The 21,920-nt window shown below is 39.3% G+C and overlaps 1 protein-coding gene across 2 annotated transcripts in view; it reads left to right on the top strand.

Annotated features, from left to right (window-relative positions):
* The first annotated feature begins 247 nt into the window (after positions 1-247).
* Positions 248-21,920, top strand: part of SLAIN1 (SLAIN motif family, member 1) — a 46,263-nt gene continuing 24,590 nt past the window's right edge. The window contains exon 1 of one of the 2 annotated variants that reach the window (XM_009071875.1): positions 248-382. The gene's annotated coding sequence lies outside the window, so the exon portion shown is untranslated. The remainder of the gene's footprint in view (positions 383-21,920) is intronic. The other variant, XM_009071876.1, reaches the window with a different exon arrangement.

Here is a 21,920-nt window from a genome sequence, read left to right as displayed (position 1 = left end):
CTTGAACTTATTTTGACATGCCAGACCTGTAGAGTTCATATTTTGCCGCCTACTTTTCTGAGGAGGGAAGAAGGAAAACTAATGTAAACTCCTCTACTTCAGAATATCTTTTATTATTCGATAACCTGTCATAGAGCTTTGCATTTAACAAATTATTAGTGAGCTAATAGGAAAGTGAGCTTACAAAAACAAACTTCTAAGTATTGCATATCTTGCTGATATTTCTGTGTATTTTGGTTAAGGTTGTACGTCTTGCCTACCAAGACTCATGCTCCTCAAGAGAAATCACTGAGTCCTCTACAGTGGTGCAGGCGTGTTCTGGATCATCCAACTCCTGAGATTGAGGCTGCAAAACGTTCCCTATGCTTTAGGTTGGAGCAAGGTAATACCATCCTTTGGGTTTCTTTACTAGTAGGTTGGCAGTTTTGGTCTGGCATTTCACTTGTCTTTGGTGTTTTTCTCAATTTTGCAGGCTTTACAAATGGTAGACATGCAGTTTTTTCCTATGTGTGCAAGTCTTCCTCCGCTACATAAATGCTGACAAATGTTTGAATTTTTTTCTGATTATGCAGTTTCTAAAGTGTTTACCTCCCTCGTTATCAGTTTCTTCTGCACAGCTGGTCCTTTAAACTTGGCAGTTTTCATCCATTGCTTAAAATAGTGGACCTCTTGGCCAGAAAACTTTGGTATTAACTTCGCTGTTGGCATCTCTATTGAGGTTTGAAAACAAGTGCTTTTGGGCTTTTTGTAAAGTCAAAATTATCATGATGCTAAAAATCTTTAAAGGCACATTTGTTCATATCCTATGTAGTGTCAGTACTTTGCTAAGTATAGGAGAGACCAAAAAGAGCCATAATTTGACTGCTAGTGCTGCTTTGTTGAGCTCTGGGTAGTCACAAGTACCGAGGTCAATCTGATGACTGTTCAGTGCCAGTGAATTTACAGAGTTCTATCTGGATGTGCTTTTAATAAATACCAGTCAGCATTATTCTTACCTTTTTTTACCATGTAGGGCCCCATTAAGATTGAGCTAAGCGTTGTTGAAGAAAGCGATTAAGGGAGGGTATTACGTTAAGGTTGTTAAGTCACTAGGAAAGAAGAAAATGAACAATACAGGAAGACAACAGGAGAAGGAAATGAAGCTAATGACAATGCGAACATATGGCTGTATAAGCTAGCTACAGCCATCATTAAGAGAGATTGGGCAAGTTCCTGTTTGGAGGATATGAGTAGCTGTGGATTAGTCTTATCCAAAATCAGGCATTTAATTGAATCAGGCTCTGGAGGTATTAGTTTCTTTGCACAGACTATAAAAGATGCTACAATGATTTTATTTTTTTTTTGTCCTAGGCATATTTAGTTGAGCTCATTTGCCTCAAGTTACATGGACCAAGCTGTGATTTCTACATTGGTAATCATCCCACCTAGCTTTAGGGTGGAATTTAGCTCATGAATTGGTCACCTGAGTTCAGGTGTCTGTAGCATGACCTGGGTGTCTGTGCCTGATTGTCCATGGGAATTTTGTCCATACAGTCTGAGGAATGGGGGGAGCTGCTCAGGGGACGAGCTGTAAGTGTTGGCCATGAAGTGAGTTCAGTAGCTCTTTTGAGTCCACTGACAGTAATGCATGCTTGGCACTTGACCCCATCTGGTCGCCTGAAGGTATGTCTGTGTGGTGTTGGGCATCCCAGTCTGCAGCCAAATCTGGTGTAGCTGCTCCATTTAGATTGCCCCGCATCGGTACCTAGTCCCATTTGAGATGGCCTCAGTTATCCTGGTTTCTGTTCAGGACAGATACAGACCCACCATAGTTCTGTGCCTTATCTGCTGTCCTTTAATGGTATCTTGACCTCCCCAAGGTCTTCTCAGGTGGGCAGGCACATCTGGACAACTGAATCCAGCCTATAGAGCCTGTAAAAACAAGCCAGAGGACAACATGACCTATTTTTCCCTTACAAGGATTGAGTTAAATTGACTAGGCAACAAAGGTTTCAAATTTAAATCACTCTCTGGTTGTCAGTTCAGTCTCTCTGTGCAGCAGTTACAGCAAGTGACATATGTCAAAGAGTTATGTTGACAATTACTTGCTCTGATCCATATGTTCTACTTGTGGTGATTGGTTCATGAATTTTCTGAGCTCTGTAAAATGTTTCTGAGAAATTATATGCCATAAATAAAACTCATTGTGGGAGCAGTATGTTCACAGTGGGAATAGATTTGTGTTTATACTGCAGCAATTCTTTGCTAAAATTTAATTAATAATTCAGTTACACTTGATTAACTCTCATATTTCTAAAGATTTTCTTTTAGCACCTGTACCTTTACAAGTAATAATAATAAGGAAATGTCATCCTTTTTACCCTAATTTTGTGGAAGTTGGTTTCACAGTATTTATTTCTTCCTCAGTTTTGGAAACAGATGTGAGATCTCTGTGAGAATCTAATAATTTGGTATTTAAGGTACAACATATTTTCTGTAAGCTGATTTTCTTGTGGTTTGTTTTGCAGTGCACTCCATCAGTAATATATGTGTATAAATATGTAAGCATAATTTTATCCAGTTTTTAAAAGTGACTCAGTAAGAATAGCATTCTTCTTTCCTGGTACTAAAGTTTCAAACTTTATACTTGCACAGGTGAACAGTGTTTTTCCCTTTTAGCCATATGCCTTGAAAAGGCTTTTTGGAAGTATTTTTAAATCTTGTTGTGCCTCTTCTGCTTGGCCCTGAGTCAATGGTTAACACTGAAGCACTTGAGTGTTATTAAATGTGTAGTCAGAAACATTTATAATGTACCAGTATGTGATTTCTGAAATGGCTTATATGTAGAATTAGCTTAGTAATTTTGTCCATGGTGCATTAGCCAGAAATTATACCAACTTAGTTGTCATAGCTCTTTAGGCACTATATTGTGCCTAGAAATAAAAAACAGTAAAAATTGATTGTTGTCTGCAAAGTCAGCGTGTCAGAAAAAGTGCACACAGAGATAAGAGCTGTGAGCTGAAAGAAATAAAAAAATTTCTAGCCTGTTTTTGAGTTTGAACTAGTTCTTGTTCTTTTTTTAATATTTTTTTTAATTCTGCCCTCAATTATTCCTGCTCATGTAAATTTTTCATATTGCATTGTATCCTGATTTTCATAAAAGTAATTAATTTGTTGTCTGAAATATCCCAGCATTAGGGTAGTTCAGAACAAGGCTTGAAGTCTTGAGAGACTTCTGCCAAAGCAGTTCTAGGTGATGAAATAATCCAGTGACTGCTTGGTCTTTCAGGCTGGAGAATCACTTGAATGATGTTATTTTCACTTTGCTGTGCCTGCCAGCCTGTTTCTTTTCTAGTGAAAATGACTGTCTTAAGTATTTCATGTTGGAGGTTAAGAATTCATCTTGGCTTAAGTCCTTAAGGTTTATTATAAGCACAGTGGTGGTCTCCAGCAGTGGTTCTTCTGTGAACCACTCTGAGAACTTGGACAAGCTTCTCAACATTCCTCTGGTCTACCACTAAGTAGGTAAAGCTTTTATCGTGTTTATAATGAACTAGGCTTATTACAGGCCCTGTTTCTGTGGATTAGGCATGCTAGCTTTAAGGAGGATCAAAGTTAAATGTAACCTCCTACGATAAGATATTTGCTTGGAATTGTTCCTGTTTTCCATACGGGTTTACAGTGTTGAGGTAATATTTGTTTGTTTTGGTTGGTTTTCTCTGTGGCCTGACCTGGATCACTTCTTTCTTCTAGCTCTTCTTCAATTATCTTTTGTTTGAAACCCTTTTGGTTTCTTATGTTTACAGCAGTTCTATACCTATTATAGGGTCAGTTTCCTCTCTGGTTTTTAAACTTGCTGTCTTATTTTATTTCTTTAGTTTAACTGAGATGAACAGGGCCACCTAACAGTCTTAATGGTGTGGTAGAGCTTCTTCTTGTGTTTTCTTGGTAGTACTTGAAGATGTTGGCAGTTGTCAACACTAAGGCGAGTGAGCAGAGAGATGTGATGTGTAAACTTCCTAGCTAGTGCAAATGGGTATAAGCACTCTGAAATTGATGAGATGGTGGTGATTGACACCGTGGCTGAAGATATATAGTCTGTAACTTCACCTTTATACAATGCTCTGAAGCAGGCGGGTGGATAAACTGAGGAGTTAAGAGGCTTAGCAGCGACTCAAGTCTGTAGGAGCTCAGCTTTTATGCAGGGCTTCAAAGCGTATCGCATCCAATTCAGCCTTGCAGAAAGAGAAGTTTTCTTTCCTGGGGAATATGAAATACTGGCTAGATTCTGAGTTTGGCTTAGATGAGTTCTTATTCAGAAATGCTGCTTCAGATGTTTAAAAAGAGTAGGCAAAAGAAAGTCTGTAGGTTTTGCAGTTTGGCTGCAGTAGTTTATAGTTTAAAGAGTAAAACTCTGGTTTGTTTCTTAAATTATTGATGTGCTTCAGGGTGAATGATGTTACCTCATTTGTGGATGATAAGGCATGTTGTGATATAGACACTTTGCAGCTTCTCTCCAGTTACTTATGATTCCACAAACCCCCAAAATCTCATCAGTGAAATTTTATCCTTTGTTGTGCTGGATCCCAGTGTTACATGTCAGCTAGGGTTGATGTCCAAACATACAATGTACTCAGAAGTAAAACTGGGAGGGGACCAAACAAAATGATTTGTTTTGACAATATTGTGTTCTTTTTACTTGTTAAAAAAAACAAACAGAAGCTGACAGCTGGTGGGTGCCCCAAGCAGGTTTTGCCTGAACATGCAACTTGTGGTTTATGCAGAACGAGACCAGGTTCTATCCCATTATCCTAATTCTCTTCCACATCCCAAGGGTTCATAGTGAAGTCATTTAGTTTGGAGTCTTTAAGATATGAAATATATTTTATCAACTGTTAAGAACTGCTGTCATAGGAAACTTTTATGCTGTCTGTTAACAGCAGAAGCTAACATAAAATACTGTAAGTGGACAAAAACTTGTCTTGTATGCTTGGGCTGAATCCAGTGCTGAACCAGGGGCAAAGTAGGATTTTTTAACTTTTCTAAAATAGATTTATTTGCTGTCCTTTGATGGACCAGAGGTGTATGTTGTGGCACTCGGAACCGATTAATAAGATTTCATATAGCTTTCTTATTTTTCATATATAAGGTAGATTATATCTATATAAAATGCTTTTGGGGAAGCAGATGATAGCATTCAGAGGCTAGAAGGAGTGAAAAAAGTGGCATGGCAGGTTTGGTTCCTTTTTGTGTATATTTCTGATAATAAAAAGTGATGAGCAACCATAACTCTTACCAGCATCTTAGCACCTTTTGAGGTATATGACATCTCAAAGGTCAGGATGTATAGCTCTCTTCTGCTGCAGTACAAGCTTAGCGCTTGGAGTGCACCTATACATGCACAGGAGTTATTTCCTATTGGATTTCATTTACTTGAAGTAACCTGTTGTAACAGCTGCGTAATCCCAAGCAGTTCTTAGAGATATTGCCAATGCTGGTATCACTGGATTTTCCAGCACAGCTGCTGAGGATGATTTGAGTACTTCAGTTTGGAAAAACCTGGGTTTGATATTCTACTTGCATTTCAAACAGAATATTTCTCCACCACTGTAACATTTCTACTATGCAAGTACACTTGAAGATAGAACCGTTTGGTTTAAAAACCTTACGGCAACAAATGTGTAGAAGATCAGAAGCTTCACTTTTTTATTAATTTCAGAGATATCTCTTGCCTTTTTACTACTGCTCTTAGCTATGACTTCTACTTTTTATTAAATTATAATATACATACTATTTAAGAATTTCATTTCATATTTGGGGATTGATTGTTGTGCAGCTCATAATTAATTATTTGCTTAGAATAGACTTCTGGTTGTTATATTTGCAAGAGGAAGGCAAATTCTGAAGCCTCTGTAGAGGTTGGTGGATAGGTGGTGTCAGATCTTGTGGCAGTTGAGAGGGTACCCATCCCATTTTGGTGTGGGTTTTATTATTCCATGCTAGCTACTGAGCTGGGATTATCATCTTGTCACGAGTGGTTAAACAGCTAGAAACGCTGTCAGATTTTGTATTTCACTAGGCTTCTTGAAGATAAGAGTCACTTATATTCACAATGTAGGCTTAAAGTCTGTGATGCAGTGTATGTCTAAAAGCAGTAGATGTAGCATCAACATGGCTTTATGCTGAAAGTACAGGCACAATTAGTGTTATCCAGCAGAGCACTAATCACTGGGTTTGTTTGTGAACTATGTGTCAATTTCCTGGGTAGAAATTAAAAAGAAACCTAGATTTTAATAATTGACTTGAGGGCACTCGAAGTCTTATCCTTTGGAGATACTTTTTTCTATGGAAAAGACGATCTTTTCAAATCTGGGTTGTTCTGGAAGCTGTCATTTTGGTTTTGCCTCTGATAGTCTGTGTCTTGCTCATTGTTTGCTAGTCCCCAAATTATTGTTAGAGTTTTTGTCTTTCATGCTGACTTTCTTTCATGCTCTTTTTCTGATGTCTGCAGAAGAGACCTGGGAATAACATTTCAGAATGCAGACAAGCCTCCTCCGTGTGGCATACAGAGGTAGCACTGCCTCTTTACTAAAATGTTGTTTATTTCTTGTTGTTTATTGTAGTGTAATTTCACTTTCAGGGAGTACTTGGGTTCTTGTCTTAATAGCATTGCATCTTTTGGGAAGCTTTTGTTCAGACTCTTTTACGCCATGATCCTTAAGTATCTTTTGGTTGGTTACTTCTGGGGTATAGTCCACAGTCCTGTAAATATGCCATAGTCTTTCTCCTTTGAAATTGACAGCACATTTTAATATATTACAGAGAAGTCTATTACCTGCACTTGCTTTCCCAGGTGTTCTACATTCAGCATATCTCTGTTCATATTTCATGGAAATAAGGCATTTACGCCAGTATTTTCTTTTACCTAAGGGTTTCTGCAAAAGTTCTTGTAATAAAATAGAATTTTTTCAACTCTACCTGGTAATGAAATGTAATCATTAAGCTCTATTCTGAATACTTGTGAGGCATAGGCATTCACAGATTTGCTTGATCTTTTTTTATGTTGCAAGACAAAAGATAAGTTAGTACACATGATAGAGACATAGGAGTTCATAAAAATAAAATTCCCGAGTGTTTTATATACTTTCATGAACCTCCTTTAAAATACTATTTTCTTAATTCCACTTCTAGAATGGGATATATTTATAAAACTTTTAATTACAGATGATGTTTTCTTGTGGAATTTTCACTTTCGTTGAGGGTCACTAAGCCATTCTAAAAGTCTTTTGAGCTTGGCTATACCAAACACAGTGATGGAATGCTTCATTCAAAGCTACACACTTCAGAAGTCTGAGGGAGAAAAGTAGTAAAAGTATGTGGGACAAAAAATTACTTTTGTCAGCAAAAAATAGCTAGAACCTAGGTAGTTTTGAAAAGCATTTGCGGCAATTTAAAGATTACATTTTTGCTGATTTTGAAGAATTGTAAGGAATTAAGACATTAAGTGTATTTCAGCTTCCTGGGTATTTTATATTATGATTGAAGTATTTGGCTATAAGATGTTACAGAGAACTGATATGGGATAACAATTGCTTTTTAAAATAACATTGAGCTGGTAGTGTAAGCATTTATTTGTTTTATTTATTTTATGTTTTTCAACCTATTTATTCTGTTGTGTTACCAAGACAAAAGTGGTTCATGTTTACTGGTGAATTTGGCCCACCATTACCACTTCTACAATATAAAATGCCTGCAAACTGAGTCTATGCAGCTGGCTGAGCTCAGATTGACCCCACTTTGTAACACCAGAGAAATCTGTATAGCACCGTTTTGAGAGAGCTTTCTCCTTGAAAGCAGATGGCTGATGGGTGAACATACTTAACCCTGTGTGCCCCTCAAATGCAGAGTGTGTCACTGCACATGCAACTGACTTGGAACAAATAAGTTTTCATACTTTCGGAGAGAAAGTTAGCTTCTGTGTATTCACTTGTCTTCCACCATTATGCAGTACCAAGTACCAACATTGATCTTGCTGTCTGTGCTGTATTAATTCAGGGTGAGATGATTTGAACCTTGAAGTGCACGTTTCTAAAACGGGTACACAGAGAGACAGAGCTGGTTAACTCTGGTGGAGATGTCCTCATGCAGTCAGAGAAATTCCACTGTAAGAATTGATGAATTGTCCTCTGTTGCATGGGAGAGATCAGTCGATTTCTCTCTTAGTTTTGTCTGCAGCTGATGGAGGACAGATTGTTTCTGACTAAGTGTGATAAGGATTTGTAAGAGCTCTTTTTGATACTAAAAGTTATGAGTAATTTCACCTAATCTTGGTCATTTAAGTTAGGTATCTGGGAGAAACTTACCTGTCTGTTGACTCTGAGAAAGCCAAAGGACAGTCTGCCGCCCTCTCTTACTCCATTCTTAAGCAGTTGTCTGATCTGAGTCTAGAGATACTAATTTCTCTCTGGTAATTAGAAAAAACTTTGGAGTACTTAGCATTGAAAGGATTTAGATGGCAATATTCCTTTATACTTTTAGCAAGTGTTGAATGCTCTCTGCGTTTTACAACAATAGTTCTAGTAACTTACATTCAGAGATTGTTTCTCATTGTCTCCTATTTTTTTTTTCAGCCACAGCATTTTAGACCTTGTTTGTAATCATTTGTTTAGATGCCTAAGCTCATTCACCAAAATTAGGTCACACAGGACACTTCAGGATTTTTCTGTGTGTTTTCACATACTAGTAGCTATCCTGTATCTTTCTATCCTAGACATAAAATTTTGTGCCACAGTCCAATCACTGGTGAAATAGTTGGTGTAAATTCTGTAGTAAGTGTCGGCTGGTCTTACCTGAATACATGGGGTATTGCTTTGTGTTGTATCTGCATCACAGAAGAAAAGCTGTGGGATTGAGTCTCCTCTGGAAAGATAATTTTGTGTCTGAGTTTCTAGAGCCAGACATGGAGCTTCTTATGTCTGACTGGACTAGTGACAAGTGCCTTGTCCTTGAGTCTCAGGCATTTGGTATATGAATTCATAGAACATGTAATGGCCCAGATTTGTTCTACTTAATTATAGATATATGCCTGGTGTATACCTAATGTAAGGCACAATCGCTTTGACTGTGATTCATTGATCTTAATGAGGGTGCTAAGCATAATTTGACATGCTTTTGGGTCCGTGAGGTATTTAGATGGGCAGATGGGTATGATACAGGATCTGCACAAAAGCCTCACTTAACTGGATCAGCTGGAGCACCTCAAATATCATTACATTCTGGTTTTAGGCAACTGAGTGATGCTTCTGCTGTTTTATGCTGAGGAGTGGGCTCTGCTTCAGACTGTAGGTGCTTAAATGAGGTGGCCTGCAAGTAGGCACTTCTGTCTGTATGTATGGCTTTTGCCTTTTCTGTTTAGAATTGCGTTTTGCATGTGAAGAAATTCAGTATACACTTTATATTAATGCTACCATGTCATAGAAGAGGTACCAGCACACAAGAAAATAAGTGCAAGATATCTTGCACTGTCATATTTTTAGCATGTGAATGGCCTTCAGGTAGTTTTAATGGCTTGCCACTTCACTTAAAATCACTTGAAAGCTGTGTAGACTTTTGTGTCAGAAATTAAAGTAAGCATTTAGGGCTAGGGACTATAATTTGGTTTATTATTCAGGAGTGGCTCATGCAATGTAGTTTCAGTTTCACTGGGCTGAAGGTCCTACCTCAGTATAGCCTTAATAAAAGAGTAGGATTGAGTATTAAGTCTTTAGAATTTGCATGTCTGGTAGCATATCTTTTTATTATTTTTGTTTTATTTTAGGGTTATTTGGCACTCGATGCATTTGTGATGTTTTGTCTTCAGGCAGTTTTTTCTTCACAGCATGTCTTAAGCCTGTTACGGGTGCAGGGCAGGATTTTACAGCCTGTAGTGTGTGGGTGATAGCAGCTGAGTCATCTCTTATGTTGTTGCCTCCAGATACAGAGGACTGGGCTCAGCATCCTAACACCTTAAGGTCCCTTCTTCCTAGAAGTCCACCATGTCCCTCTAATAGCTCTGTGAAACGCTAGCAAATCTCAGTATTCTTTGTTCCTCCTTCCCAACCCATAGGACAGGGTAGAGAGTGATTTGTAGGCCAGCATGAAATAGGGCAGGATGGAATGACAGAGGGAGTCATGGCTTCAGCCTGTTCCTCCACAGTGTCACTAGTTTTCTTTTTAGTCATTTCTGCTTTGTGTGTTGCAGTTATATAGCCAGTGTTCAGGATGCCTCGTGGTTGTTTCTTAATGTCTCTTGAAACACTGGTTGTCCCTTACTTCACCCTAATCAGAAATGTATATTTATAAATGAAAAGCCAAATTTTAGTTTGTAAGTTGGCACGTATGTTCTCTTTGTGTTGAACACAGTCTGAAATAGATTTTTTTATTTCTGGTCTATGTGGGTGCTGATAAATCTGGAATAATTCCTTGGAAGAAACAAAATGGTTTTTATGGTGAAGCTTGAGAAAACATCTCAAACTGTGTTGTTCAAGCCCATTTTTGCTACTCTGAACATGACAGGTTCTGGTGATGGAAACCCTGAAAAAGTACTGCAGAGCACCTTTTATTCTGAACAGTAAGATATGGGTGCAAGGATGTTGTGGCACTGTAATGATTATACTGATGGTGCTTCTGCAGTTTGCTTTGACTCTCATCTCCATGCCATTCTCATGCTTTCCCTGATAGATAAATGTATGTGTATATATATTCTCTTCTTTGATGTTATATTTCTTTCTCCTTCTCTGTCAGCTTATACCTATGTTATTTATTTGCGAAGAGCAAGGATTGCCTCTGTTAAATGCTTGTACAGTTCTTGTTGCAGTGTAGGTACATTTGAAAGTTACTTGCAAGATGAAATTTACTTAAGTGGTCTCTTGAGATGTCTGTAACTACCCTGGGGAGCTTAAATTTAGGAATGTGCTGTGGGTTATTGCCAAGAGACATTGATCTTTCTCTAAGGAATTTGAAGAGACTAGTCTGCTTAGGTTAAAAACATTTGCAGAAGCCTTGACTCCCATGACAGTAATGGTAATGGTATCTATATGTCATTTTACCCATTTTCCCAAAATAATTATTTGGTGAGTACTCTTAATTTGGCTCTAGGTTGGTGTTGAACCTTAAGTCTATGTAAGGATATGTATTCTGAATACTTTATTGTTATTTGGTAGTCACTTAAACCTCTATCAGAACTTTTCTTAATCCTAAACCTTCTTGACTTTTTTTCCCCATTTGGTGTTTTTGAAGTATGGAAAACCTATTTTACAGTAGCCTTTATTTTTTAAGAGTTTTGTATCTTTTCTTTGGGTAGTAGTGTTAACACTGTCTCATAATAAGCACATAACTGTGACACTTGCTATATTTATCCAAAAACCACAGGGTTCCTGGAGGGTAAGTACTGCTCTTGACCTCGATTTGAGCTTGACACTTAGCTTTTTCAGTCTGACTCAATATGGGCAGCAGGTGTATTTGAGCGAAGCAAAGGGACTGTGGCATCTTGGAAGAGTGTCAGAAACTGAAACAGAGAAACTCTTGTGCAACACTCTCCTGCCTAAGGTTTAACCTGTGAATACAGATGGCAAGTAGATACAGTTGCAGGGAGAGTTGTAATGTGTTTATGGCTGTTTCTTGGATGCAGGGGAAATTCTGGGCTAAACAGTAACATTAGAAAAAATTCAGTTTAGGATTAATGTTGGAATAATATGATCATTCATCATAACACAGAAAAGATAGAGTTATATCCCAGCAGACATGTATATTTGAATTCTACCTGACATGTAATAAAGATCCTATACTGGTAGGAGAAGGATGGAAAATTTTCCTTCTATGAGTCTTCTGTTAAAAGTTACCAGTCTTGCTGATGGTAATGCACTAAATTCAAAAAAAGAATTACGTATAGTGGCAGAAAATTTAAATGTAGGACATATAATTAACTATATTTTTCCTCCAGTCATTTGATCTCCTGAGCAAAAATTTACACCTTTGATTCAAATTGTTGCTAGCACATACCTGATTAGCAGCAGTATAGTACATGTCCACTTAGGAGAACTGTTTTACATCCTGTGTGGCATGTGGAAATGAAGTTCTCTTTTATTAACTGGAGCAAACCATAGTTAACTTTTCTGAAGTAGTACACTAACCAGTAGATAACAGGGTGGGTTTTTGTTTTACCTTACAATGTATAGACTGGGTGAATAGGACATCTTCAAGCAGAAGAGCATGAGAGCACCTTGTGTAGCAGCACAGCTCTGATCTGCAAGGGGAGTTGAACTAACACCTGTTGTTTAAATCACACAGAGAAGCCTTGTTCCTCATCCTAGAGTTCCTCACCCCTGAGTGTGGACTTGCAGAGTAAAAGGGCAAAGGCACTCTTCATCTTCACCCATTTCGATGATGGCAGCTGAGCCCTTCTCGAAAGATATGTTAAATATCTTGTTTATGCTCTAAAATAATTCTTTCAACATTTTTTTAAAAATAAAGTTATTCACACTGTTTGAATGCTTGTCTGGTTATTACATAGTTATGATGAGTCTTATTTTGTTTTTATTTAGTGGTGCTTTTACTACTGTCCCCTCCCATCATTTATCCAACTCTGAGACCAAAGCTGCAGAAAGGGAGCCTGTCCAGTAGAGTTCGTGGGGCTACTGTGATTGCAGTGACTCAGCTCCTGTACTGACTATACACAAAGATAAATGTGATGGCACTGATGATCTTAGACCTACCAGTACAGGGACTTGAGATTACAAAGCAGCTGTTGTTCTCTAAAGGATGGAAACAACATTTCCAAAAGAGTGGATGCACTGCTATCATTGGCGTTTTAAAACTGCTGTTGACTGATTGAAGCGAAGATGTGTAATGTACTGTTGTAAGAGATTGGAGAGATTTATGTTTACACAAGAAAAAGCCCAGATGGGTTACCTGGTTTTGAAAGCAGGCCTCCTTCTCAGACCAGAGTTAACAAAATACCTAAGACCTGTACTTTCTTTGCTATGTAGAAAGTAGCTTGCTGACAAGATAAAACCTTCTCATGTTCTTAACAGCCTTGAAAGGTACACTGGTATACACAGCACATTCAGGCATGCAGAAGTCCTTTCCCCTTCTTGTGTTATCAAAACATAAGTAGACCTTAAGAATTGATCCTGTCAAATGCATACAGCCTGTCTGCACCATGCAGAGCATGTCAAACAGCCTAGCTCAAATACATACACACAGTGCAGTGCTGCATGGATAATAGACATTGGTATAGCTGTCACTTGGATCCAACTTGAATGAATGTCTTGATACTCCTCATATTTCAGCTTTCAGGTCACATCTTCTCTAGCTGCCATATATGTCTCTGTGTATGTTAAACGTGCTATAAGTTGTTTCAAGATAAGGTTCGTGCTACTTGATCTAAGCCATTTTAAACTTCAGGCTTGAAATCAGTGGCTAGTTGAAAAATAGTAACATCTCCATAGCACAAGATCTGTCTTCTTCCAGTGACAGTGACGGAGGAGCAGAGTTGGTTAGGTAGGACTGGAGATCACATTTGAGTATTGAAAACTAGTTGAGGTAAATACAGATCACAAAGTTTATTAAATGTGGAGAATAAGTTGTGTTTTGCAAAATGTTCTTCCTCCACCTCTCTACTGTGTGGCTGAAATTCAGATTAGTTTCCATACCATAGCTCTTGTAAGAATTTCCAGCCTTTACTTATGCTGTGGTATACTGGAAGTAATTCTATTGAAAGCAGGCCTTCTACCACTGTAGAATTAACCTGAGACAAGAATCAAGTGTCTCCAGTTTTATGGTAGGAGGAGAGATAACCAAATAAATAACATTTTAAAAATGGTCTTTTGTAATCGCGTCTCATGTATTAGATGGAATTAGTAGAAGAATTTACAGCAGTAAAAATGTAGTAGGAAAAAGACCATGTTGATCCAAACCATTGAAATCACTGAAAGTCTTTAATTTTCTTGTGGTTTGTCTATTATGTTCCTTAAGGTATTTGGCCTACTAATTTTATGCTTTTTGGGAGATGAATGTCAAATAACTTTGAGGGGAGTCTTCTGCTTTATGTTTGGTGTTAAAAATGTGATAAGCTAAGATTTGGCATGTATTGGTTGCCACATGACTGAAAATACAGTAAGTTCATGCTCTAGATTTGGCTGGCAGTGATCAGTATAAACTGTTTCAAACTCTGGAGTTTGATTCCCCATAGTCAGAGGTTTTACTTGAGGAGGACTTTGCAAACCTTGTCTAGGGGCCACAGGGTTCTTCTGACTCACTTTACAGAGCTACATGTGGTATTCTTACCCTTTGTACAAGTGTCAGGAAGGTCAAGTCTGTGCTGGAGATCTGAGTGCAGCAGCTTTGTTCATCAAGAATGTGAAAAGATGTGAATCCATGACCTGCTTTGGCGAAAGTCCCTGTTATGTACATATATTTATTCTGGAAAGTTTTCTGTGTATTGGTATAACTTACTTAGCTCATGGCAATGCATGTAGAGTGTTGTCATAAATAACAACTTTTGTCGGTAGTGTAAGAGTTGATTACAGCTCCTACTCTACTGTATTGGCAAAATAGCTCTGCACCAGCAGGCTCACTTGGTCTTTATTAAGTAATCCAAAGAATTGAGTGGGTGTGTAGAGTAGACTGGTTTGGGGAAACATGTATCTTTGAGCTGCAAGAGAAATGCCCCCAAAAAACATCATTATCCTAAGTACTAGTTCAAGGAGTAATCGGACAGAGAACTATCAAGAAATGAATTTACCAGCTTTTACTGCAACTGAAAAAATTGTCACTGCAGCCTACATGACATGTACAAAGGTGGACAAAGCCCCTGTGAGTAGGAGACGTAAAACTGCCTCTCCTTCCCCTTGGATGCTGAGGCAAACTCCTCATATAAAGGTAGCTACAAGGACCAGAACTGTCTGGCTGGGGAAGAGGAGAACCTGTAGCAAGAGTTACATAACCAGTGTGTGTGCCAAATGGACTGGTAGCTTTAAAGCTTCTGAATAATAGATAACCATGTCCAAAGAAGTGGCAGGCCAGATTTCTCTGAATCAGATTTGCTACCAGATAGTTTTTAGGATGATGAAGGGCTTGCTTAAGTGTACAGAGATATGATTGTGGGCCTGTATTACAAGCAAACCCGTCACCACAACATACATTATTAACTTCATATACGATACTAGGTTTCCCTCTTCATTGATCCAGAATCTTGGCTATTGAGAGTAGTGAATTAGAGGGCTCAGCATGCCCCAGGGGATGTGCCTGGGAAGGGTTGTAGAGCTACAGCTCCCCGATGCTTTCTATTAAGTGGTTTGCAGAGTATTTCAAAATAACAACTCTGGTAACTACTCTCCATCTTAAAGTGAAAAGAATTTCTGCCTTTTTTCCTGGTTAAGGCTGTTTAATTAGCATTTTTGTTAAATATTTTGGTCAGATTATGGGCCTGACTTTAGAAGTTAAGCTTAGTTTCTTTACACCAGACCTGAAAATTAGCAACGGAATGGCACATTTTGTCCAGAAATAGGAACCTTTGCTCAGGGACAACTGTAAAATACAAACCCTACAAACAACCTGACTTCAGGTCAGATTGCCAAGACTGCACCTCCTTTCCCCTCCACGAGTGTATTTCATTGATCCTGTTATAGTTAAAGGCACCTCTGTGAAATGATGACACTGTGGCAGTTTTGAGTCGGAGAAAACAGATGTGTGGTCCTCCTATTTTTGACAATGCCATGATCTACAGAAGTGCAGTATTAATAAATGTAGCATAATAGCTGTCAAACTACTGGTCACCGATGACTTCCTGTGAGAGCTGCATCCTGGGCAAGAATCTCTGCTGAGGACGCTGCAAGTTTTGACTTACGGTAGCTGTGGAGGTGATGCCTGCAGCTGCATACTCCTTGCTGGTGCTTGTCTGCAGACATTCCCTGACTGTTTCAGACTTAGAGAGAATATGTCATACTGGTCTGGAAAGCAAAGTGTCCACTGGATTAAAAAAGTATCAGCTATATGGTGGACAAAGGTTACCAGTGTTCTGCAAGTAGGAGGGGAATGAAGAGATGTCCTGAGACTCAGACACACTTTTCTCAGACCTGGGAGATGCTGCCAGCCCTAAGAGTCAGCGTTTAAAGAAAAAGACAAAAAGACCTTTTTGGTTCAAAATTTAGCTGATTTTACTATTTGTGGCAAACAGCAAAATATGCTTCCCACAGTACTCCGTGGGATTTTGCTGTATCACACTGTCACTGAAATACAAACAAAGCAGTTACCAAAGTCAACAAGTTCAAGAAGGAAAATAAGGTTGGGATGAATTTCACAATGCTTATACAATGAGCATCAGAGTTCAGATTTTGCTCATGATGATGTTAGAGAACATGACTGTCTGTTTCATAATGTTAATGTGTGAGTGTGTGTAATCACTGATAGACCTGTGTTTTATTAAGGAAAGCATAGAGTCTTTCACAAATTGTGCCAATGAAAATTATTCCCCTTTGGATTAACAGGCAGTGACTGAAATGTGATTCATGATGATGATAATGCTGAAACAAAGTTAAAGTTGTGTATGTGTTATGACTTCTGACACAGCTCTACTTAAATCTTACTGCTTTGCCTTGCTGTAGGCTCCAATAGCAATGTTTTTGTGAAGACAACTGTTCTGCATTAGATGAGTGAAGCCACCACTCATAAACTGGTATGGTGTGGAGCTTTCTGCAAGGTTATTTGAACTGTTTGAGACCAGATTACTTATACCCACCAGACTGGGTGCAGATAGCTGCTATTGGAGCTATGCTGATTGTGAAAGAGGTGTTAGGTTTTTTTGCCACAGTCCTACCAAACTCTGGGTAGATGCACTACCTTCCTCAGAGTTTCTTCAGGGCTCTTGAACACACTACTCTGCTGTACGGTATAAACAAGCCTAAAAGCCTCTTGTGGGTCCACAATGTTTGTAGTAAGATGATCTTCAGATTGCTGTGGTTGAGTCTTCCTCTTGGCCCTTTCATAGAATCATAGAATCAAGGTACACTTTGAACTAGACTTTTGAGCAGGTCAAAGTCTGCTCTTCAGAAGTCCAGGGTAGAAGTTTTATTGATGGCCCTTCTTGCATCCCTGAGTATTGAAAACTCTATAATTTCATGGTCGCTGTGCCCCAAACAGCCTCCAACCACCACATCTCCCACCAGCTCTTCTCTGTTTGTGAACAGCAGGTCTAGCAGGGCCCCATCCCTAGTAGGCTCATCTACCAACTAAGTAGGAAATTATCCTCTATGGACTCGAGGAATCTCTTAGACTGCCTTTTCTCTGCTGTATTAAATTTCCAGCAGACATCCGGCAGGTTAAAGTTACCCACAAGAACAAGGACTGGTGATTTTGAGACCTCTGCCACCTGCCTGTAGAGTAAATCATCACCCTCATTGTCCTGATTGGGTGGTCTGTAACAGACTCCCACCAAGATATCAGCCTTGTTGGCCTTCCCCCTGATTCTGACCCACAGGCACTCAACCTTCTTGTTACCAACCTCAAGCTCTACAGGATCAAGAGACTCTCTGACATATCGAGCCACCCCTCCACCCCTCCTACCTTTACACAGGTATGTAACCTGCTTTCTCTTGGGCAGGGAGGTATGTCCTATTCTAGCTTAATTAGGGCCTAGAAGATTTACTGCCACTTCAGATCTACTAGCTGAGATTAGTGGATGATGACTTTCCTGCCCATTTCAGTCAGTACATGCTGGGTGAACCTAACCAGAGACCTGATAATTTACAGCCAGAACTGGCAGAGGAAGAAAGTCTATCCAGCTGGTGCAGTTGGAGGAAGAGGTTTCTGTGGCCTTAGGTGGATTGTCTGCACAACATGGTGGTAGATCTTTACCCTTTGAGTGACATTGTAAGGGGGTTACTATTTTGTTCCCTTTTTTTTGTTGCTAATTGTTAAAATACAGTGAAAATGGTGGTGGTTTACTCTGCACTCTCTTTGTGGGCAAACAATTGGTGTCAGACATTGAGTTCATCTCGCCTGCCTGGTGGTTTACTCTGCACTCTCTTTGTGCGCAAACAATTGGTGTCAGACACTGAGTTCATCTCGCCTGCGTTTATGAACACCTTGGAGGCTGTTCTCTGACATGTGATTCGTTTGGATGCAACACTGACTTCAGCAGCCTGTCCTTCCTGCTGTTGATCTCTGCTTCTCCATCTCTCCCCTAAATGCCCTGGTACAACTGGGCTTCATCTTCCTGGTAAAGGGGATTGATAAAGTCATCCTTGTTTAAAAAAATTGATTAACATAAAGGTCTCCTTTCAACTAGAACTGAGAAATATGTTCAGTGACTTTAATTGCGTATCTGCAGCAGTTTCAGTTGGATGGATGCAAGCATTGCAATGCTCTAGTCCTGTAGAAGAGTTGTATTTTTCAATTTCTTAGAAAAAGTGAAAACTGAATGCAGTCTTTCAAATCTGTTTTTAAGCTCTGTTTATTGTTCTCTGTAATGAATGCTGTTAGATTGAATACATGCAGAGATTCTATCGGAGCCAGTCACACTGGGCTGCCTTTGTAGGCAAAGCAGACAAAGGGGCACAACTCATGTCCTTTGCAAGCAGAGGTGAGATGAATCATGTCCTGTCATTTCTTTTAAAGTATCTTGTGTCCTGAGGTGGCTAGGTCACCCATCAATGTCTGTACATAAGAGCGTCTTCATTGTGTTTGGGACACAGAATCCAACATCCTAAAGCACCATAAATAGATACTGGCAGAGAGTGAGAACATGCCTGTCCTGACACCCTCCCAGCTGTATTTCCAGTTCAGAGACTGACTGAACCAGATGTGAACTCCGAATTAGATGTCATTTATTAACTTTTGATAGATGCTTCTTTTTTGAGTTTGTATAATCTTCCCATGTCAGATTTTGCATTCACAGTGCCCTTTAGTAAAAATCCCTTGTTTCAGAAGGTTCCTAAAATTAAGTGGAGTAACACTCTGTTTAATGAATTAAATGCTCATAGTTTGACAGAAGAATCTGGGGCTATATATTTTGTTCTAGGTTACCTTACATAGTAATACATGAGAATGAGTCTTCTGCTCACAGAGGTCTATTTTACTTCAAAGCAGCTGAAATGTGAGAGCTTGTGTGCTCATGGGTTCTGGTTAAGAATCCACCAAATAGAATGAAAACGCATCAGACAGTTTACATAAAAAATGGAGGGAACAGGCATTTGGGCCCTAGGTCATGCCTAAGGCTTAATACTTCAGCATAATATTTGGCCAGTTTCTCAAAAAAGGGAAGCTGGGAAGCCAAGTTTAACTGTTATTTCTTGCTCAGAAAATTTGCTTTTGGACCTGTGCATGCAGGGAGGGTTGTGCTCAAAGGAGGAAAATGAATGCTGAGGCAATTAACATATTTCACAAAGCCTCTGTGGTTGTCTGTTTATATAGCTGTTCAGTAAAGAGTTTGTCTTAAAAAAGCAGAGGCAAGTTAAAAAAGCCTGGCAAAAAAAAAGAAAAGCCCCACAACCCAAACCTCCAAACACATAGCTAAGATGCAGTATCCTCTTTATAATTTGTAGTAAGTAGCTCATATCTCCCAATTCCATTTTCTTTCTAGTCTTTTGAATACTTTGATGTCCTAAATAATATTTGTTACATTTGGGTCACAGAATGGTGTTTGGAGTTTATATGCTCTTCAGCGTGCTGCAGCTGGACAGCACTGTGGTGGTTTTTCCAGCATGCAGTGTGTCCAAAGACAATTTTCATCTCAGCCTTTCACTGTATTACATTGAAGTACAGTAGTTGTGGATTTGCACAACTTCCCTGCTCACACCAGTAGGTAATCATTGGCACAACTGGAGTATGTAATGTAAAGAGTCATACCTGAATCTTACTTAGATTTGCATTCTTGTCACCATCTGGAGTATGCTGAACACCCCTGCTGATTGCAGTGCTTTGCTGTGCTAGCTGAGAGTTCTAGAAACTGCTGCAATTTAGATAGGCTTTCTGATTGTACCTTTAAAAGAAATCTATGCTGTTTTTGCTGTGGCAGCTCTTGAGGTGTATGAATTGTTGCAGCTCTGTATACCAAGCAGTTATATACCAATACATGCCAACTGAACTGCTTTCTTATTCTATGCTAACATTAGATATTTTGAATATCACTTTTCCAAAAGGACTTGCTTTGTGTGAATGAATTGGGAAACAAACTTCAGGTAATCCCAGTTTGCCCATACTTTTTAAGCGGAAGTTCTCACATACTCTTAAAAATAACATTACTTTTCAGTTTTCCCAGGTCCTCCTTATTGCTGCATGCCCATGTGGTGGGTTGCTCCTGGCTGGACACAAGTGCTCACCAAAGCTGCTCTCCCCTCAGCTGCACAGGGGAGAGAAAATATAACAAAAGGCTTATGGGCAGGGAGACATCACTCACCAATTGCCATCATGGGCAAAATAGACATGACTTGGGGAAAAATTAATTTTATTACCAATCAAATCAGAGTACAATAATGATAAATATAAACCAATCTTAAAACACCTTCTCCCTACCCCTCAATTCTTTTGACTCTTGAAAGAAGTCCCCTTATGCAGTCCATACTTTGGAAGTTTCTCTCTGTTCTCATTGCAGCTGGGGAAGAGGGGCTCCCGTGCCTCTCATGATCAAGAAATCAAGGGACAGAAATGGCAAACAAGCCTCAAGCATTTTGTGAGCTGTGTGTGGCAGGGCATGGAAATAGTTTTGGGCCATGACAGTTTCAGTGGGACTGCAAATGTGCATTGAGCATATGAAGTGTGTCTGTGCCTAATGACAGAGTTTCTACCACTGGTAGCATGGCTGAGGGAGCTACAGCTGTGGTTAGGAAATCAAACTGGAACAAGCTGTTGGGATGACCACAGCTAATCCAGACAAACTGGATCTAGGAGTGTGTGGCTTGAAAAGTCTAGAAGTTTGCTGTAGAACATTCAACAAGATGGGAAAATGTACATGCCCCAAACTAACTTCCATATTTGTAGGTATAACTCAGTGCTCTGACAGTTACTAGAACTGAAAACATTGCTGTCTTGGGCCGGGAATTTGTGATCTTGTAACTGATAAAACCACAAGATTTTCAGAAAAGTAAATGTTTAGGACTTCTAATTGCAAACAACAGCTTTGAAGCACTGTGTTCACTTCAACCCTGGTTTAAACTGGAAGGTGTGACAGTCCTTCTCTTCTGAGCATAGAAGTTGGAACACCTCACCCCATGAAGCAGACCTAGGGATTATATGGATTTACAAGGTTCATGTGTTTGGGATCTATTGAGGCACTTGAAAGATAGATTCTACTTCAAAAATTTTGCTCCCTGAATATCTGTTCTTGGGTAGAGACAGCACAGTGTTGGTTGCTGTAAAGTATTCTGCACCTCTTCTACCTCAGACTGCTTCAAGGTCTTACAGGAGCTCTTGGGTTTTCTAGCAGCCTGAGTAAATCTCTTCACGCTGCTGAATAGTGGAAGCTCACGTTTCCCACTTCTTGTCCAAGTATTCCAATAACAGGTCTATTCAGTGAGTAGTGGGGACTACCCTCATCTCTTCCTCTGCCAGTCTTTTTAAGCATGTTAGACACTTAACCTAATCCCAGATGTGCATCTGGCTGCAGGAGTAGTTTTCAAACTCTGAATTGCTGTTTTACAGGGACCAGAACTGAGGGTTAAATACCTGTCTTTGGGAGGTAGATACTAGATACGACTCACTGAGGTGATGCCTCTTAGCTGGTTTAGGCATTCTTGTCTATGGTGAAGAAAAGGTTTTGAATTCTTTTCTAGCACTCCTGATTTTCTCCAGTGATTAACTAAATGCTTCTGTTTCCCATGCAGGACTCTGCATTTTACTCCCATGAGAAATGTCTTTATTTTAAGCGTGGCTGCCATGCAACCGCACATTTGCAGAATGCACCAGGG

The sequence above is a fragment of the Acanthisitta chloris genome, unplaced genomic scaffold (genome assembly GCF_000695815.1).
Source record: "Acanthisitta chloris isolate BGI_N310 unplaced genomic scaffold, ASM69581v1 scaffold24023, whole genome shotgun sequence".
Classification (NCBI taxonomy): domain Eukaryota; kingdom Metazoa; phylum Chordata; class Aves; order Passeriformes; family Acanthisittidae; genus Acanthisitta; species Acanthisitta chloris.
Note: the sequence above shows the minus strand (reverse complement) of the source record. Positions and strands in the feature narration are given on the sequence as shown.